Source organism: Hippopotamus amphibius, chromosome 12, assembly GCF_030028045.1.
Source record: "Hippopotamus amphibius kiboko isolate mHipAmp2 chromosome 12, mHipAmp2.hap2, whole genome shotgun sequence".
In the NCBI taxonomy this organism is placed as follows: domain Eukaryota; kingdom Metazoa; phylum Chordata; class Mammalia; order Artiodactyla; family Hippopotamidae; genus Hippopotamus; species Hippopotamus amphibius.
This window is the reverse complement of record NC_080197.1, coordinates 101,132,258-101,152,213: the sequence shown is the minus strand read 5'-3', so window position 1 is coordinate 101,152,213 and position 19,956 is coordinate 101,132,258.

Here is a 19,956-nt window from a genome sequence, read left to right as displayed (position 1 = left end):
TATTTCTATATCAAGATAACACTTTGAAAAGGATTCTCATATAATGGCAGTGAAAATATAATTCCGCAATTCCTAAAGAGCTAAGCTGAAACCAATAGTACTTCAGTTAATTCAGTTATTCTCATGTTTTATTTTACTCTAGTCATTTTAAAATAAAAACAACTTGTAAGAAGTTCTTTTGCCAGCTGTTTATATTCATTTTAAAGATATACACAATTTTGTTCTAGGGGAACAAGCTACGATGTTTTATTCCATGCACTTTTCTGAAAGTATTCTCTAAGAGCCAACCAGCCCTACAAAATAAAATACTCAACCAGTTCAGAAAATGAGTAAAAAAAAAGTTGAATTAATAGTACTCCCACATAATATTCAAATTATGCTATATCCTGCAGCAGCTGGAAATACAACTAAATTTCTTAGAATTAATTTTATAATAAGAGATTAAGAATGCGGACATTTTGCCACTCAAGCAAACTTGTGAGGCAGGTTCATTGTACGCTAACTTGATTTCCCCGAATTATCTAGTTAGTAAACTAGTCGCTATTAATTTGACCACTAGGGAAATCAGACCTGCAGAAAAGAACTTCAATATTCAGAAGATTATGTCATTGTCTGAATGAAATACTGCATATCATAACTGCTCAAATAATTGATTTTCTACACAATATAGACCCTCAATATAAGGTATCTGATTAAATAAAACACCATTGCAAGCCAAAGATAGTTTCTTTCTTCTTAGATTTAAGGTTTTTTGTTTTTATTTTTTTTATAAATTTATTTATTATTTATTTATTTATTTATTGGCTGTGTTGGGTCTTTGCTGCTGCACACGGGCTTTCTCTAGTTGTGGTGAGTGGGGGCTACTCTTCATTGTGGTGCACAGGCTCCTCATTGCCGTGGCCTCCCTTGTTGTGGAGCATGGGCTCTAGGCATGTGGGCTTCAGCAGTTGCAGCACATGGGCTCAGTAGTTGTGGCTCACAGGCCTAGTTGCTCCGCAGCATGTGGGATCTTCCTGGGGTATGGCTCAAACCCGTGTCCCCTGCACTGGCAGGCAGATTCTCAACCACTCCGCCACCAGGGAAGTCCTAGATTTAAGTTTTGTTCCTTGTTCCTGATTGAAGGAACAGTTCACACACCCTCAGGCTGCCACCCACACCCACCTCACAGGTGTATGGACATCTCTATGCTGCCTTTGCTCTTCAGTTTCTACTTAATCCATAAACTATAATTGCTGTGAAATCTGGCTTTCCAATTGGGACAAATTGTGCCTCTTTAGTTTTTCACATGGACTTAGATCCCTAATCTTTATCACATGAATAAAGAGAAACAACCTAATAATTGGTTCAAGAATCTCCACAGCACATCTTCCTCACCCTCCTACCAGCTTCTCTAATTGCCCCTGAATATTTTATGGAAGTATGATGCTAAGGAAAGGAAACTAATCAAATATTAAAATTTTAGACTATCTATTCTAAAAATAATCTTAAAACAGATATTCTGAAAGTCCACTCTAAGTGTCATAGTGGGTGCTTATATTTTTTGTTTGTTTGTTTGTTTGTTTGATGTAGTGATTAAGAACCAGAGCATTTGCTGCACTAAAAGGCTGACTTCTCTACAGAAATTCTTCTCATGACTAATTTTTAGGATTGTGTGATATACCACACCAACCATAATGTTCCTCTGGGGATTCAGTCATTTGTGACTCAGCCAGATGACCACATTGAGTTAGCACTGCATGCAACCCAATTCCGAATCAACCATCAAAGAACAGGCACACTTATTCTCAGGCTCCTGGAATTTATATTTTCTCTTACTTTTCTTCTTTCTCCCGCCTTTTCTCCTCTTTTTCCTACAGCCTTTAGGCTAGAGAAATACAAAAAAATTTGAATCTGTCGGATAGTTCCTAGCCAAATTGAGGAGGTAAACCAAAGAGATAGGAACAAGCATAACTATATTTTGGGGAAAGCTCTTCTCTGACAGTGTGGTCAGGAAGGATGTAAGGGTATCTAAGACATCTGTATACATATGCTTTGATGTCTAGAAACCCATTATTAATATGCAAATAGGTCATGCATAAATACAAAACTGTTATGTTTTTTAAAACAACAGATATAAAGTGGTGAATTGGAAAAAAGTACAGTGTGAGTGTCCCAGTACCACAACTTTCTCTTCAGGTTTATATAGTAGAATAATCGTATATTTTTTTAAAGTCTAGAAAGGGTGTCCAGATAGTTTGAATTATCTATTTCATTAATTCTTGAACTACCATAGGGAGGACTAAACTTGTGACTTAGATGTTAGAATATAGCGTTGAGCTCTGGAACCAGACTGCCAAGACTAAATCCAAGTTCTTCTATATGCTAACTATTCAACTTTGGGCAACTTACTTCATTACTTCGAGATTCAGTTTGCTTATCTGTAAAATGGAAACAAAGTAGCTGCATCATAAGATTCTTGTGATCTAAACCACTCAATTACAAATGCCATGCCTTGTATGATTTTTTTTTGTTCCTCTAATACTTGCAATCAAAAGCAAAAACAAATTCCTTAGCATCTGGGTCAATCAAAATCAAATTATCATCAGGCATGAGCTGACTTTAAGTCATGAAGTATTATGTCTATGAAGCCAAAATACCGTCAAATTGAGGCAGCGTGTTGGTGAAAAAAAGCAGGAGAATTGGTGCCACGGGAGTATTTTTAGCTCCAGTTTCTCCAGTGACCAGTTATGTGACCTTGAATAAGTCACTTAATCTCTGAAGCTCAACTTTCTCATAAGTAAGAAGGAATAACACACAACCGTGACATTTGTCACGGGAATTAAAAGACATCGCTGATTAAAATTAAAACTATGGATGTTTTTTTGAGTAAGGAAGACAAGTAGGAGACAATAAGGAACAGGAACAAATAAATAAACAAACACTACATGCTCCACTCTAACCCCCTTCCTCTGTGGAGCCTTTCCTGCTTCCACAGTTCTCTGTCCCTGACAGCAATGTTGTTTACTGTTGCCTCTTTTGTTATCTTTAGGCATACCTCCCTCATTTGTCTCATTAATAATTGTTTATGGGTCTACCGCCCTATAGAAATAAAATATGACTTATTTGTTTCCATATCCCGAGTACCTACCACAGCGAATTGTGCTCAGCAAATGAGTTTTTTATAACTGACTGAATGCTTAAATGAAAGAATGTATTATCCTGATGTTAAAGATAGGATATAGCTGTATATCACTGCTTAGAATGGGTGGCCAAGAGAAAAACATCCACACCACTATTTACCTAACAATACTGTCTTCTGCATTATATCTCCAGTTGCATGAATCTCAGTATTGTCATAATTACAAACGCCATGCTAACTTTCCGGAGTCGAGCAGACATCTCTTTTGTTGGGCGGATAAAGACTCCAGCCTGTCGGTGGGACAGAAGCTGCACAGCATCTGGAAAGAACACTTGGAATTCTGCAGCAGGGCCCAAAGAGGGGCATTCGCTTCATGAATGTGGCTCTCACACAACCGTGTTGGAACAAAGCTGGCTGTGAATCAAACCTTGTGCTTGTCTGCCTGACCTCCTGGAAGAGTGTATGTGTTACATCGGCTACAGGAGACAGGCAAGGGTTTTAAGAGACAAGCAGAAGGGAAGATAGAATGTCATTTTAAACACATTTCCAGACTCCTTCTCAAGTGAAAACCCAGTAACTTCGAGTAGATCCATGCCAATAATGTTTCAGCATTTCTATACATGATCAGACCACTCTCATCTCATCTTGGCTCTGGTGACACATGAAGCCTGTACTGTCTAGGATACTGTAAGCAGAGAACCAGCCCTTACACTCAAGCAGAACAGATTTGGGTGGAGAGTCCTGGTTAACTCATAAACAGTTTATAAACTCAGGCATTTAGCAAGTCTTGATTAAAGGTTTAAATCCTTAGAGCTCTTTGCCAATGAAATATAGGGTTTCACTGTTTTCAGTAACCATGCTTTGGAAATCTTGGAAAAAAAATCCTACTTCACAGCTAGGCAAATTTTTAATATTTAATCAGCTAACCTAAAAAAAATGCTTATGAGGAAAAACCGAAATACTGTGTATGAAATGCTTGATAAAAATCTCTTCAAAATATTACCCCTCTGAACTGAGACAGGTTTTGTAGTGATAGTGGCTAGAAAATTCAAACCGATTTTGAAAAAAAGAAAAAATAAGAATTTAACCTAGTCCGATAGAATGTCAGAAAATGAGTAGTGATTTTTCTTTAATACACAGTTAATTATGGCTCTCCAAATCTGACAAAACTGCATCCGTGTAAGCCTTCTTCTTCAAGATCGCTTTCATTACCCAAGAAGGCTTCGTGAGCTACTAACCCATCGCTTCCCTTCCAATTTAACATAACCGATGAAATTCCACTGCATGCACTGTCAGGGTCACAGAGTGAAGGTTAAATCAAAGACCTGTTAAAAAGTCCACAAAAAAATCTGGAAATAGGCCCAAAATAAACATGTCCATATACTCAACTAGAAGATTTTACTCAACTCAAGCCTTCTCAAGATCAAGGACTGGGTCTTAATCATCTTTTAATTCCCAGAATTGGTTAGACCTCTACACTTGGTTAAAAATCTCAAAAGATATTAGTCAAGAGCCTGAAGAAACTGATTAAAAATTTCATTGAAATAATTTTCTCAGCTCAATACGTGCTTATAAAGGCAGAATTAATACTGGAAGATTAAGTACATTAATCTGTTATTTAAATTTTGACTTTTAAATACCCCACCCCAAGACTGAAATGCATCTTTGCAGTAAGGCTATCTTAAGTGAGCACGAAAGACATTAAAGGGTGGAAAGAATGAGCAAAACCTACTTGGGGTAACAGGTGTGTAGATGAAGTGAAAGTAGACATGAAGAGTTCCACACACTGCAAGGGAGGAAAAAAACAAGTAGCAGAACTTAGTTTTATCACAAAATCAACCTTATTCATTTACAAAGAATTTCCTAAGGGATTTTTTAAAATAACAATCAATGAAAAGATCTTTAAAGAAGAAGAAAGAAATGAATCACTTTAATTCAATCCAATAAAAGCTTTTCTTTATTTTCTGAGTAATAGGTTCCCTTTTCAGGCCCTCCAAGGCCAGGTCTCTGCAGTCAGCATAAAATGAAGTTGAGCAATTATTTGCTGAATTTTAATTTAAACAGTTGTAGATCAGAATAATTTAGGTCAATTACGATCAAGGAGTCACGTCAGTGTGATAGCCTCCAGTATTTGAGTTAATGATCCCCTCCCTCAGTGTGGTGGTGGAAAGAACATTCGATAAGAGGTCAGGAGAGCTGGATGCTTTTTTCAAATTCGCCATTGAACTTGCAACCGTTAATCTCTCTGGGACATACTGTTATCATCTGATCACAGTAGATAATATTTGCACAATCAAGTTCTCTTGATGAGCGATAAAACACTATATATATAAGTAACTTTGCAAATATAACGTGTTTTGTAAATATAATGAACTCCTTCTGAAAACTTCCACCCTTGTCATCCCATCACACTTTGTATAGGTTGCATGAATTTCTCTTTAGTAAGACATTATAAGAGATACGACTGAAAGACAAAGTAGTGTAATATTAAAATATAAAAGCAAATGTACTGGAAAGGAAAAAAAAAACCTGCTCCGGTGTACGTTATGCGTTAGTATAGAACAAAGGGCTTTTGGAAAAATCATTTCCTCAATGGTATTCACATTCTCTTTAGGTGTATGATACATGTATGATTTAACACTTCATGATAACAATGTGTAATTTTTCATTGATCCATAGTAAGTGACCTTATATTTTCAATGGAACTAAAATTAAGTCTCTTTCCATTTTTCTGATGCTAAAATCTTATAAAACCAATCTTTCAGCGCAGTATATGTAAAAAAGAAGCAGCTCTTTCAAAAGCTGAAAATGTCTTTAGGCATTCTGTGTGCGATGCGTACTTAGAAACACATAATGCTCTCTTTTGTTATCATTAAGGATAATAACAGGTTTCACTCTAAGCCATGCAAATATTGGCAGTGATATCACGTCTTGTTTAGAAATTTGGTTTCATATGAATCCTAACCTAAATGCAACTAGAGTGGGTGAACCAAAATGCCAAGCCCTGTGAACTTTCCCCCCAAATCTACATTACTTTGAAAGCTCCCCACATGCCTGTGACTGAAACAATAAAAACATAAGCCGAGATGCCAAGAAACTAAGACAGAATTTTTACCGGTTCCTTTAGTGAGAGACAGTTATTTTATCGTTATCCTTATTGTCGCTGCTGCTGCTGCTGGTTTTTGTGTTTGCTTTTAGTCAGGGATCTATTTAAATTTTCTTTAGATTTAACCACTAAACATAGTAACAGAACGGGAATACATGAAAAATAAACCTGACACTGTCCAGAGGTAGTAAAACTGCCTTTTTATAACTGAGGTGTAGGAATATTTTTTGGACAATAAAATTGTCCAAAAATTTCATAATTAAGATGAAAAATTATTTAAGATTAAGATGAAAAAGTTACGGTTATGATGAAAACTTATTTTCTACTTGGCTCTGAAAATGTTTTAAGTCTTTTGTTTTTTCTCCTCCCATGTTAGAATAGCCAAATAAAAAACTAAGACTTCTGTGGATGTATTAATAAGACCTATCTTCAGAGCTGGGCTTGACTTCAAAAATACATTCTAACATTAAAGATTGACAATTTCTTATTAGAAATTCAATATAGATCCCCTTGTTTATTAAAAAAAACCTCACACACTTATATATTGAAAATATACACATTACTTTATCTTAATCGGCCTGAGATGACAGAATTCTACTTTAAGAAAAAAGAAAAGATAAAGAAAGATAACCCTTTGGATAGAATGGGAATTTCTCTTTTACTAGGATATTAGGGAAAGACTCAGGGGTATCAGCAATTTAATTTTACTCCTGAGGAAGTTTTCTGGCCGTCAGCCCTGAGAGCCCACGTCCGCGGGATGGTAAGTTTAGTGCTCTTTAGGCTCGATTCTGCTTGCTCTCGCGTGCACGGAAACTTAAACTGAATATAAAGAAAAACCATCCAAAAAATGTCTCCGGTGTACTTAGGCAATGTATTTTTAAATAATTTTCGATAGTTTTACAAGAAAAGGAAATGTGTATTTATCCTCTCCTAGAAAAAGCCATACGACTCCTGACTGTTTAATTCCCTCTGTTCTCTGATGGACCATGTGTATCCTGGTATCTGTGAGTATCTCGGGCATACCCATACTCACCTTTATACCTCTCTACACGGTCAAATAATTGGTTAAAAACGAGTCTTTCTTGTTTTCAATGGTTTCTGAAAAAGGAGTTCTGAGTCTCAGAAATAGAACATTATCAGAAAGGTTGAGGAATGTGGACCTGGAAGTCTAAGTAATGCCCAGCATCGTGGGCCAACAGCAACCAGGGTGGTGGCAACGACAGACCAAGAAGAGTGGGGACTAGACATCCAAGTAAGAGCAAGGGAAGGAAGGAAGAAGAAGGCAAGAGATCCCAGAGGCCTGCCCATCAAGAGAGGGAGATGGCTCACGACACCCGTCTCTCAACTTCCTCTTCTTTCCTTTTCCAAAGCGCAGCAGCATACACATGCAAACACGCAAAGATCTGAGAGCCAGTCAGGGCGTCCTCCGTGTGGCAGCCCATCAACTAGATGACCCGGATAAGTGCAGATCACTTCCTTCGGGTGGCATTTGTGTTTCACCCAAGTCTGAGTATTTCTATAGGATGAGTTCATTGAGGTAAACGAGCTGCATCCGCAGGTGTAAACACCTTAAGAGCGTTAAGCCAAACTGCTGGTCAGGAAGGTTGCGCTCACGCTTCTACCAGTAGTGCATAGCAGCACCTTGCTTTGAACTCTTGCCAACACTGACGGTCAGGATGAAAACACATGTATATGTTCTAACGTAAGGAACAAAGCTTTCATTTTCCCAAAAGAGGATAGCATTACTGTTTTCTCCGACTACAGAACATTGATACATGCTTCTATTAACAAAAATTACACAATCAAAATAGTACAGAGAGAATGAAACCCCCCCAAACCTCTCAACCCAGAGATATTTATGACCCACATTTTGGAAAATCTCCTTCAAAACTGTATCTGTCTGTCTATCGATGCCAATACAAGTACCCCCAAATTCTATAAATGTGGTCATGCTATAATGCTGCTTCATTACCAAAACTTCCACTCTACAGTAAAGCATGTACATCTTTTCATGCATATATATATAAGCAGAGTATTTTAATGAGTAAAATAATCTGTTTTTTTGTATTCCCACACTTTATTAACAGGTTATCTATTAAGGAAAATCTAAGGTTATTTCCAATCTTTTTCTATTATAAACAATGCTGTGACAAATACCTTTGTGCTTATAGTTTTACATATTTTTTACAGACTCATGTACTGATCCACTTAAGAAAGTAAATTTTAGAGGGCTCCCTGGGGTCTAATGGCATTTTGTTCTCCAAACCACAATGAATGTGTGCTTCCTTTAGACCATCCGCTTTGCAAAAAGGGCCGATGGGATTGGAAGTAATATGAACAAATTTGATTTTTTTTTTTTAATATTGGACATCAAATGTGTCAACATTTAGGAAATCTGCATATATCCACATACCAATATTTTCCAAATGACTAATGCATGACGTTATGTGATCAGACATAGATAAATGATTCACTTAAAGAGCAAGATAGCACAGTGAACTTAAAAGGAACGGTTTGAAAAGTTCGTTAATATGGCTTCAGATTCCACATTGCAGCTAGCCTTTAAGAAACTACCTCTTGTCAACTGTTGGTGTAATATCAAAGAACAACCACAATCATATGAAAGGTCTCTTAAAAGTCTCCTCCTTTTCCTAACTGCATATCTGTGTGGGGCTATTTTTATATATATATATATATTTCAACCAAAACCACACTGCAGCCAATTGAAAGCAGAAGCAGATATGAGAATACAGCTGTCTTCTATCAAGCCAGGCATTAAAGACATTTGCAAAAACTGTAAAACAACATTGCTCTTCCCCTAAACATTTTATTTTGGAAAATATAATTATTTGTCATAAAAATAAGCTGGTTCTATGGTAACAGGTGATGGATTTGTTATTGTTATTTAAAATAAATTAACAAATGTGTATCTTAATGTCTTAGCTTTAATTTACAATACAGTAAATATCAATAGCTAAAATCCATGTAAATAAAAATTCGGTGGTCAACTTGTAGGAATATAATGGGATTCTGAGACGATCGTGTTTTCAAACACCTGACCTAATCAAGAGACAGTTACTCAGGTGCACACCTCCTACGAAGTAAATAATCCTTGAAGAATCTGATAGGCAACACTCCATATTCCCTCTGAAGGATGTCCAGTAATCTCCTTCTCCCATCTCCAAATCTTGGATAATTTTTCCTGATAGTATTTACTATATAAAAGATCACATTTTATTATTTAAATTTAGTACTTAAGAGAAGATTTAAAATGTGTGCCAAAGCTCAGCCCTTAAAAACACAGGATCTTGCCTGCTTTAAATTATAAATTTATTTTATAGGACTACACAGGCAGGATGAGGATCCTGATATAAGTTTTTTACACAGTAAACTATAGAACCACAGAGGAACAGCCACCTTTTTTTTTTCCCCTGAAGTCCCAAGTACAAAAGCAGTAGGTTATCAATCATGATGTTCTTAGAGCAGGACACGAAGAAGAACTGCAAGGAGGGCCAGTGAAGGCACAAAATTATCCGTGATAGACTTCTGGAAGCAAATAATCAGGAAAGAGAAACAAAAAAGCCAATTCCCCTTCCCCCTTGACAAATGCAGGCCATCTGGTCACTTTAGTGAAGCATACGGACACTAAACACTGGCTAAGTGTTCCTTCTGTTGTTCTTACAGAAACTCTACAACTCAAGAGACTACAATTTCTTATTTTAAAAACAAACAGCTGCCAAAGGAATCTATGTGGACTGTAAATCCTGTGGTAGACTGGAGGTACACGGCGAACTTTGAGGGCAAACCCCCCCCCATTTACATATGTGGAGTTTATGCTTCCCGGCAGGCCTGTCGTCCCGGTGATCGGGGTGTGGGTGTGCACAGACATAAACATCAGGGCCTCTGAAAACAAAGGGGATGAAGCATATTCTTCCAGGATACCCAGCCAGTCCGTGGAGTAAGCAGTAAGAGACAAAGAATGCAACAGAGTGAGACAAGGAGTCAGCCATTTCCATCTTAGCGTTAAACCCGAAGTTGAACAATCAGCCTCTGATAGGCTTTACAGTCACATGAAGGCTGCATACAGTCAAGGGGAAGAAATTACTCCCTTGACACATAGTTTGGGTAGAATGTCAAGAGTTACTGGAGAATCGATAGAGACCCCCGGGGATGTTCAGGATTGTTTCCATTCCCCTTCACTGGTGAGCCACAAGGTGCTTCGCGGGACATAGCTCAAGACACAGGAAAATAACTAAAAATGTCATTTGATTCAAGAGAGCCATCTCTGTCTCGTCGTCTTCACTGAACGTCTCTTCCTTGAGAGCAGTCTCCTCTGTTTGCTTTTTACGCATACCTTGAATTATACACAGTGGCCTAATCGTACGTTGTCTCAGCTGGGGTGGCCCGCCAGCGCGGATGAACGCAGCTCTGTGCGAGGAGACCCCAAAGGCCGAGGGCAGGTGTGCCAGAGGGGTGAACATGATTCCAATTCAGTGGGTGTTTTCTCAGGTGCGAGAAGCTAAGTGGGAAGTTCCCATTTCTCTCTCCGTCTTTGCTCTCTCCTCCCTCCTCCTCCCGTCTTCTCTCTCTCTCCTTCTCTCTCTCTCTCCCTCCCTTCATCTGTCTTCCAGGCTCGGCAGAACGATAAAGAAGATGAGAAGGAGCTTACTGTCTTCCCATGGCGGGTTCTCTCTTGCCGCCTCCAACATCACCAGCGCAAAGAGAGAATTATAAACCCAGGAGTCCGCAGTCCTTGCCTGACGTGTGTGAGCTGTTTTAAAATGTGAGAGTAGGGACATATCTACATTAATATGTTCAACTAAAAAAAAAAAGTGCATAACACGAGAGTTGCGAGTTACGTTTCCTTTGGGGCAGAATGAGGATGGCAGCCCGGGAGACAGCATCCAGAGAGCGCTGAGAAAGTGCTCCAAAGAGGCAGGGGAGCTCCGTATAGATGTGGTTTTGGGGAAAGGGGAAAACATGCGATCAAGCGCACACTGTTCACAGAAGGTTTCTGCTAGTCTCGTGCAGGTGACCGCTAGTCACGGGGAGCGGTCGTCACCATGAAGGATTTTAGTGTTTTTCTAGACATGAGGAGATACAAGAACTGGGCTCCCAAAGGTGGCTCCTAAAAATACCCAACCCTGTTCTGCGGGTTCCTTCCCAGAGCACAGAGGGCCTCGTTTCAGCCCTCCCCCCTGAACTCCTTTGGGGGGGGCACTGGAGGTCAGCCGCTGCCTAGTCGCGTGATGTAATCCTTGCAGAGGGGGATGGCAAGTGCCCACGGCCAGTGCCAATCGTAGTTGACAGTGTGTGTGAAATAGATGACGGATAAGAAGCAAATATCAAATCGTACCCTTTAAACATATGTAGTGCATGCTATATCCATTGTATCGCAAGAAAACTCTTTTTAAAAGGAAAAAATAAAATGTGAGTGTAGGGAGAAAAATCCCATTCCTACCAAGCAGTTCAGTCTTACAGTGGTCCTGAGGGCCATGCACACACACCACACACACACACACACACACACCACACACACACACACACACACCAAACACACCACACACACACACACACCACACACACACACACACACACCAAACACACCACACACACACACCACACACACACACCACACACACACACACACCACACAAACATACACCACACACACACACACACATACCACACACACACACACCACACACACACACACACATACCACACACACACCACACACACACACACCACACACACACACACCAAACACACCACACACACACACCACACACACATACACCACACACACACACACACACATACCACACACACACACACACCACACACACATACACCACACACACACACACACACACATACCACACACACACACACACACACCACACACACATACACCACACACACACACACACACCACACACACAGACACACACACCACACACACCACACACTTCTGGGGACAAAACTTTAATCTAGTGAACTTAAATGCTCAGTTAGGGAGCTCATCCTCCTGAGTGAGAATTACAGCTCCAGAGGACAACATTCTTCTTCTATACGTATATACTGCATAGACTTTGGTATTTTCGGCACAGCTTCCATGGACAGACGTCCTTTGATCATTGACAACTGCTCTGTGTGTGATATCAACTCTTCTATCTTTTTCTCCTCAAACTCCTTCCTATCTTCCGCAGTCTCTTAAGAAATGATTTAAATTGTCTAATAACAACTTGACCTTTAAAACATGGGACTGGCAGGACTTTCTCCTAAAATAATCTGAAATACCATTTAGTTTACATTAAAATATAATTGTTTACAATAAAAAATAAAAGTGTACTGCTTTTTCTGTGCCTGTTCTTTCCTTTTAAACTTAATTTTACTAAGTCTAAACTCAAAGGTTATATGTGCAATATCAAATTTGGCCAAACTAAGCTAGCTACCCTCTGCACCTACCCATTTTCCGACTAAATACAAGACATATAAACTAACTGATGTCATTTTTTAAAATGTAATAGAAAAATTACATTTCTCCTCCACACTGCTGCAACCCTAGAAATGTAGAACACTCCAATGGGGGGAAAAAGAAACAAAGAAAATAATTTGAAATAATGACATATGTTAAAAACAAAACAAAGACCCAAAACAGAGTCGCTTATGCTAAGCCCCACGTCACCAAATCAAGACTTAATTATAGCTTCAGCTCTCCCAGACATGGAATTCTTACAGCATTTAATCAAAAATCACCTGATTAGCCCTAGTGAGGTAATCTCCCTGATAGACCCTTGCCGTCCCCCAAGAGGACAGTAATCTTGCAATAACCATCCCCCCTTTTATTTTTTTGCCTAGTTCAACTTCCTTGGGTCTGCTCTCTTCTGCTTATAAAATCTCTTGCCTTCCATAGCTCTTCGGAGTTCCCACCTACCAGCAAACTGGATGCTGCCTGCCATGAATCATTGAATAAAGCCAATAAGACCTTTAAAATGCACTCAGCTGAATTTTGTTTTGAAACTCATATTAACTTCTTACGTCTAATTCTGTCTAACGTGCCCTTACACAGGTTAATAAAATACATTGTTCACTTTGATATTACTTTTATATTGTTGGATTTTTTAAAATTTATATAAATTTCTTCTCTAGATGTTAATGAAAACTGTTCCTAGTTTTAATAAGGTAGAAGAAATCTTAAACAAATTTCTACATCTCAGGAATCCAGCTAGACAAGTAAGTGATAATTAAATACAGCCCCACCTCTAGAAGCATAGTCCCCAAATCCACAGTTACTGCAGAAGAGCCTACAATTTCAAACCTTTCACACATAATCCCAAACAAAGTCTTAGTCTCAAATCACCTCCCTAGATTTGACTCTCCATAGTTTCAAAAGAGGCTTGTTCCTTCATTTTACCTACTTTGCAGGGAGGTTGTGAGAAGTACATTTGTCAATAATTCCAAAACCTTTAAAGGTAAGTAGTGTATGGGTAAAGATGACAATAATAATTGATTCCAAGTGCTTTAGCCTTACATATTAACAATGTATGTCAAAGTTTTCCTTCAAAGTAAGATAAAAAATGCTTGGAAAACTAAAATCTGATGGTTTAGAAGTTACTAGACCTGAAGCTTTGCTACTAAATAAATTTGCTATGGGCTTTACTAGGCATTTTTAAGCTTTATTTTTTAACTATAAAAAATTAATTATATTATTTCTCACTCTACATGGATAATTTATTAGGATTAAGTTATGTAAGTTATGTAAAAACACGTTGAGCAAACGAAGCAAGTACCATTACATAAAATATGAGAACTATGTGAACTGACAATTCAGATCAAGTTCTTATGCGTGATTTTTGTAAAGTTGGTAGAATTTTTGCACCATTAAATTCATGCGCTGGTCCCTAGTTCCATCTATAAAATGATTTCTCTTTTATCAAGACAGAGTGTTATTAATGATCGGATCACTTAAGGATTCCCGAGTTTTGAGATGGACTCTAATATTGCCCCTTTAAGGAAAGCATATAGTATATCCTGTCTTTAAAATATCTCATCTAGGAAAATAAAAAGTGAAATGCATACCTCTCATAATCAGTGTTGTAAAAATTAGTACTTTGAAGTTATATAGCCCTGAAATACAATATTCACTATATTACAAAGAAGACTGGCTTACTCTAGGAAAAAAGCATATTAACACCCTTAGTGTTGACAAAAAGTAAAGAGATGGGAAAGGATTCACTGTTGAAAGAAGATCTTTAAAAAATTCTAGTGCCAGAAAAGCATTCTTTAACCGCGTGAAGTAATTTGAACATTTTATTCAGCTGTACACGAGGAGGGAGCTTCATACGTGCTTGGAGTAGTGTGGGATTGGAGGTACAGATTAGGTGGCCTGGCAGTTTTCCGTAAGGCTGGAGCTAGAATGCCTTTTGGTGAGTTTGTGAACACTTCTCACAAATCATTCTTTGGATAACTACTTCCTAGAGTCTGGGCTCTGAAAACGGACACTCAGAGTCAGGGCTATTCACATGGAATTGACATCTCTTATTTTTGAGGAAATAAGAATTTATTTTAAAAGACTGACATTTGCAAAAGGTCCAGGTGTCATTTCTGATTTTCACTCACTGTTTCTTTTCAATACCTTGTCAATGCTCCTTGTTAACCTTTAAAACAGAAGGTGAGTGGTTTAGCCAGCCAAATGGAGATTACTCAGGAAGAGCAGAGGAGTCCCAATTCAGGACAGGCGAACCAGGGAGAACCATAGGCAAGTCCAGAGAACAAAGGAGAAGGATGGTCTTTTATGGAGGAAAGAAGAAAGTTGGCAGGGGCTATTTTGAACAAAAGTTCATTGGAGGAGATTGAGAGTTTGGGGTCGTGGTGGCTTCTCACTGGCCGAGTGGTTGCCGGGCGAGGAGAAAACCCTCCTTCCTGCCTGGGTGTGTAAAGCAAGCTGCGGTGAACGGTGTGTGCGGGAGAAGTCTTCTTCTGGACTCTACTCTGAATGAGGCTTTTCTTCATTCACCGTCACATCCTCTGTCTGCGTTGTTGCTTGATACTTTCTGTCTGACAGTCCTTACCAACCTGCACATTTGGGGAGGCTGTAAACTTGAAGAGACAGGGGTACAATGTGGCCAGAGTTTAAGTTTTCAATAATCCCTCGACTGAAGAGGAAAGGCACAAAATCTCCCTCAGGGACCCCAAGGCAGAGGACGTATTAAAGGAGCTTGGATCACAACAGGTCCCTCGTAGCGCTGGACGCCTCTTCTCCCCCTTCAAGTGTCTCGGGCCCCTGGATTACCCGGTCTCACCGCATCCATGGCTGGGGGCCAGGGCTGGCCACCTGGGAGGTGGCGCGAGGCTAGACTCACTGCTCTCTCTCTGCTCAAGCCTGAATCCGCACGTGGATGGTGGCCGTGAACACAGGAGGCTCGCAGTGAGACCACGAATCAGGCCATGACGTTCTCCTTCAGATTCAAGTGTGCCCCCGGTTCACACTTTCGGCTTCTGGGCAGTAACACATGCGGTGAACATTCTTCATGTGGATTAATGTCTTTGTCTTCGGAATACTGGAAACGGGGAGCAACCTCCCTATGCCTCAGAAGTTCAAGGTGGGATCCGAAATGGTCCAAGGTTACCAATCACCCGTATTGACTTTCAGTCCCCAAGGAAAATTAAATTTTGCTGTAAGAAAAGACTAAGTAAAGCAGGCAGCATGTGTTTTAACAGAGAATAGAAACACAGTAAAACAAAAGGGGGCTGAGGTACAACTGAAGAACAATAAGCTCCACGTGATTAGAGAACAGTTCGATAAGCTTTGGCACATGTATTCGCTCACGAAGCTACTGCCACACCAATATTGCAAATCTTTCCGTCACCTTCAGGTTTCCTCTTGCCCTTTGTAGCCTCTCCCTCCTGCCCACCCCTGCTACCCCTCACCCGGCAACTGCTACTTTACTTTCTATTACCACAGCTTCATTTGCAATTTCTGTAATTTTGTATAAATGGGATGATAGAGTATGCTGTTTGCTTGCCTGCATCTTTCTCTCAGAATGATGACGTTTGGAGTCCTCTGCATCACTGATGCATTAATTTATTCATTTGTGTGGCGGAATAGAGTTCCCTTGTGTGAATGCGCTGCGATGTGTTTATTCATCACAAAGTGAGACATTCGGGTTGTTTCCAGTGTGTGGCAATTACAATAAAGCTACCATGAACATTCACACGCAAGTCTTCTTGTTTACTATGTTTCACCTTGTTTTGGCAAATACATAAGAGCGAAATGGCTGAGTTGCATGGCAGATGGATGTTTAACATTAAAAAAAAAACTGTCAATTTTTCCAAAGTGATTTACCATTTTGCATTTTCACCGGAAGGGTGTGCAAGTTGCAATTCCTCCAAAACACTTGGGTTGGGCAACCATTTTTATAATTTTTAGCCAAACTAATTTAGCAACAGCTAAAAGCTCTCTTCAGTATTTTCAGCCATGCAGCTATTGCTTTCCATGAGCTCTTTGGAGTCTCCACGGTGCCTCTGCAATTGAGCAGTAGATTAGATAAAGATCTGGGGGTTCCCTGCCTCTGTATTTATCCTTTTCAGAATCTCTTCCTCAATCCTCAGCCACTTTGGAAGCCTCAAAGCCTCGCCTGTGATACCACAACCCAATAAGACTGTGGTTTTACGCTTGACATCTACCCCCATCAATCCCTGCCACATCACAGACAGACCCTTAAGCAAATCTGAACATGGCTCACCATGTATTTTAAGGGTTGAATTCCCATCAGATTCTGCCTGCTTTTGGTTGCTCTCTGGCACCTGTTTATAAATAAATAATCATAAAGAAAAATAATTTCATTTGACCATGATGCCTTCCTACCCCATTGGGTAGCATCTTTCTTTCCTCTTCCAAGTTTGTTTCTTTTCTTGCCATCCGTTACCTTCTTTATCTACTACAGAATGGTGTAAATTTGTACCATGTTATTAAAAATGTTCATATAAAAGTCACTAACAAGTAATTCCTCACCAGGCTGAGAGGCCTGTCCCATCCAAGTTGCATGTGAAATTGTTGACCTTGCTTTTCTTTCACTAAGTGGGTCACCTTCAAATTCCTAAAGTGTAAAGGCTTTACCTTTAAACTTTTTATTTTTTAGTATTAATAAAGCTAAATGTGGGCCTCCTTGGTGGTGCAGTGGTTAAGAATCCACCTGCCAATGCAGGGGACACAGGTTCGCTCCCTGGTCTGGGAAGATCTCACATGCCTCGGGGCAACTAAGCCCGTGAGCCACAACTACTGAGCCCATGCGCCACAACTACTGAAGCCTGAGCACCCTAGAGCCCATGCACTGCAACAAGAGAAGCCTCTGCTTGCCGCAACTAGACAAAGCCCGAGCTCCGCAACAAAGACCCAACACAGCCAAAAATAAATAAATTTTAAAATAATAAAAAAAGAATTTAAAAAAGTTCAATGTTTGTGATGTTATTTTTTTCCTAAAAAATGGTTATTTTAATGACTATAAGATTTAAAGTTTTGTATTCAGATATTAATGCTTAAAACCATGTCAAGTAAGCAACAGGCATTAATCTGCATTTAAAAAGTAGAATTTTGGTAAAATTTTTATCAGTGCTGAAAAAATCAGTCAGAGGTTGTAAAGGAGTAAAGATAACATTTTCTATGTATTTCTCTAAATTATAGCTTAACTACCCCCAAAAAATATTTTTTTTTCCTGCTCCATTTTCTATTATTTAAAGAGATGCTATTAAAGGAAAAACAAGAAAAGTTCTAACTAAGAGAACATAACTGGGGAATTGCTCTGCCTCTGGCTTCATCTCTGGAAAAGTAATCCTTGTGCCAATAAGATCCTGGAATGTACGCTGTTTTTATAAGGCAAAGTGGTCACGTTGGCTCAAAGGAAAGCTGCAGCCAAATTTATAGGAATATGTGTCACACAGGCTTTCCAAGGACATATCTGAAGACACAACATGCAGTCAAGTTACAGGTGAGCCAAAATTTTTTCAGGAAACAGATGTTTCTCAGGAAATAGATGTGTTGCTTTGTGGGGCAGTTGGTGAGAAAACAGTTCAAGCATCCGTAAGATGAACAATTGTCCCATGCCTCTCAACACACAGAAGAAGAAGCCCGGATGTGTCTCTATACCTTAGAGTGATCACAAATTTTACTGCTTTATTTAGTTATCAATACACCAAAGTTGATAAAGAATCACATCTCAGATATAATTTCTCACACTAAGAAATACTGAAATCACATTTTCCTGGTCCTTCAATTTTCAGTGATTTCTGAATTTACCAAAAAGAAGTTAAACATTGAGGACACTTATGTAGTTCAAATCCAAGTAAAAATCATTGAAAGGCCCCAAAGTCATCACAATATTCAGTGACTACCCATTATGTGCAAGGCACTGTGCCCAGGGCTGAAAGAGACAGACATATAAAAAAAAAATTAAGTCTAACACAATGGAATAAGTGTTACAATAGAGGCAAATACCTAGCATGGCGACTAAGGAGAGGAAAAGGATTAACTGTTCCTGAGGTGTTGCAGAGGAACGGACATTTGATGAGAGCCTGAAGAGTGAGTAGGAGTTTGCTCGGACACAGGGTCAAAGAAGGCTCTCCCTGCATCCAGAGAACGCTGCAGTAACTAGGAGATGAGAGAATGCAGGAAAGTAGCCCGAGATGAAGCCATGAAAAGTCAGTGGGAGCCACATCCGGTGGAATTATCTACAGAAAGGACATAGTCACACTGGAATTTTAAACTCATTACTCAGGCATTTCTTTAGAATGACTTTGAAGGGACAATACTGGAGGTAGAGAGACCTGTTAGGAATTGTAGCACTCTGGGTAAAACGTATGAATCGCAACACAGAGACAAAGGAGGTCCTCAATAAAAGTTCATGGAAGGAAGAAGGAAGGGAAGGAGAATGAGAGATTGGGAAGAAGGGAGGGAGAGAGGAAGTCAAGTCTCATGCTCTCATTCCTCAGACAAGGAAACTGAAGTCCTGCGAGAGAAAAGTGCCTGGTCTGCTCTACAGAAACAGCATGTTAGAGCCTCCAGGCCAGAGCATCTTAGATCGGGGAGGGGAGTTTGACTTACAGCATTAATAAGAAACTTAAAAAGTAAAAGCATCTGCAGAAATTTTACTGTCTTTGCTGACTTATTTACAATAGTAACTTTAACCTCATTAAAAGCATGTGTTGCTGATTGGAATGTAATGTTACTGGCAGTGTCTTGGTACGCATTTTCCAAGACTTCATGGACTTGGCTTAGATTTTTCTTTCCTGAGACCAAAGCGCGTGTCTGCTGAAATTCTGCTGCAGTACAAAATGAAGTTCCTCTTCTCATATGTCTATGTTTCTATGTATGTCTTGATTCTTATCAAACTTTCCAGGGTTATAGTTAAATTTTAATCTCTGCACAACCTCTGAGGCTTCCCCAAAGTTAGGACACTACAGAGAGCCTGTAAGATAATATATTCTTAGCAAAGCTAAGAGTTTACTCACATTTTCCAGTATACATTTATGTCTAAGAAGAACCAAATGGGGATACATTTCCTTATTCTTTACTCATTTAAATACCAAACTTACTTGAGTTACATATTTTGAGTTCAACGAGGTTAACTCTTAAAAACAAATGTGTTATAGTGTTTTATAACCATGCCAAAGAAATGATTTAGAACTGGATCAAAAAAGTATAGTTGACTCATCATAACCCACGTGAATT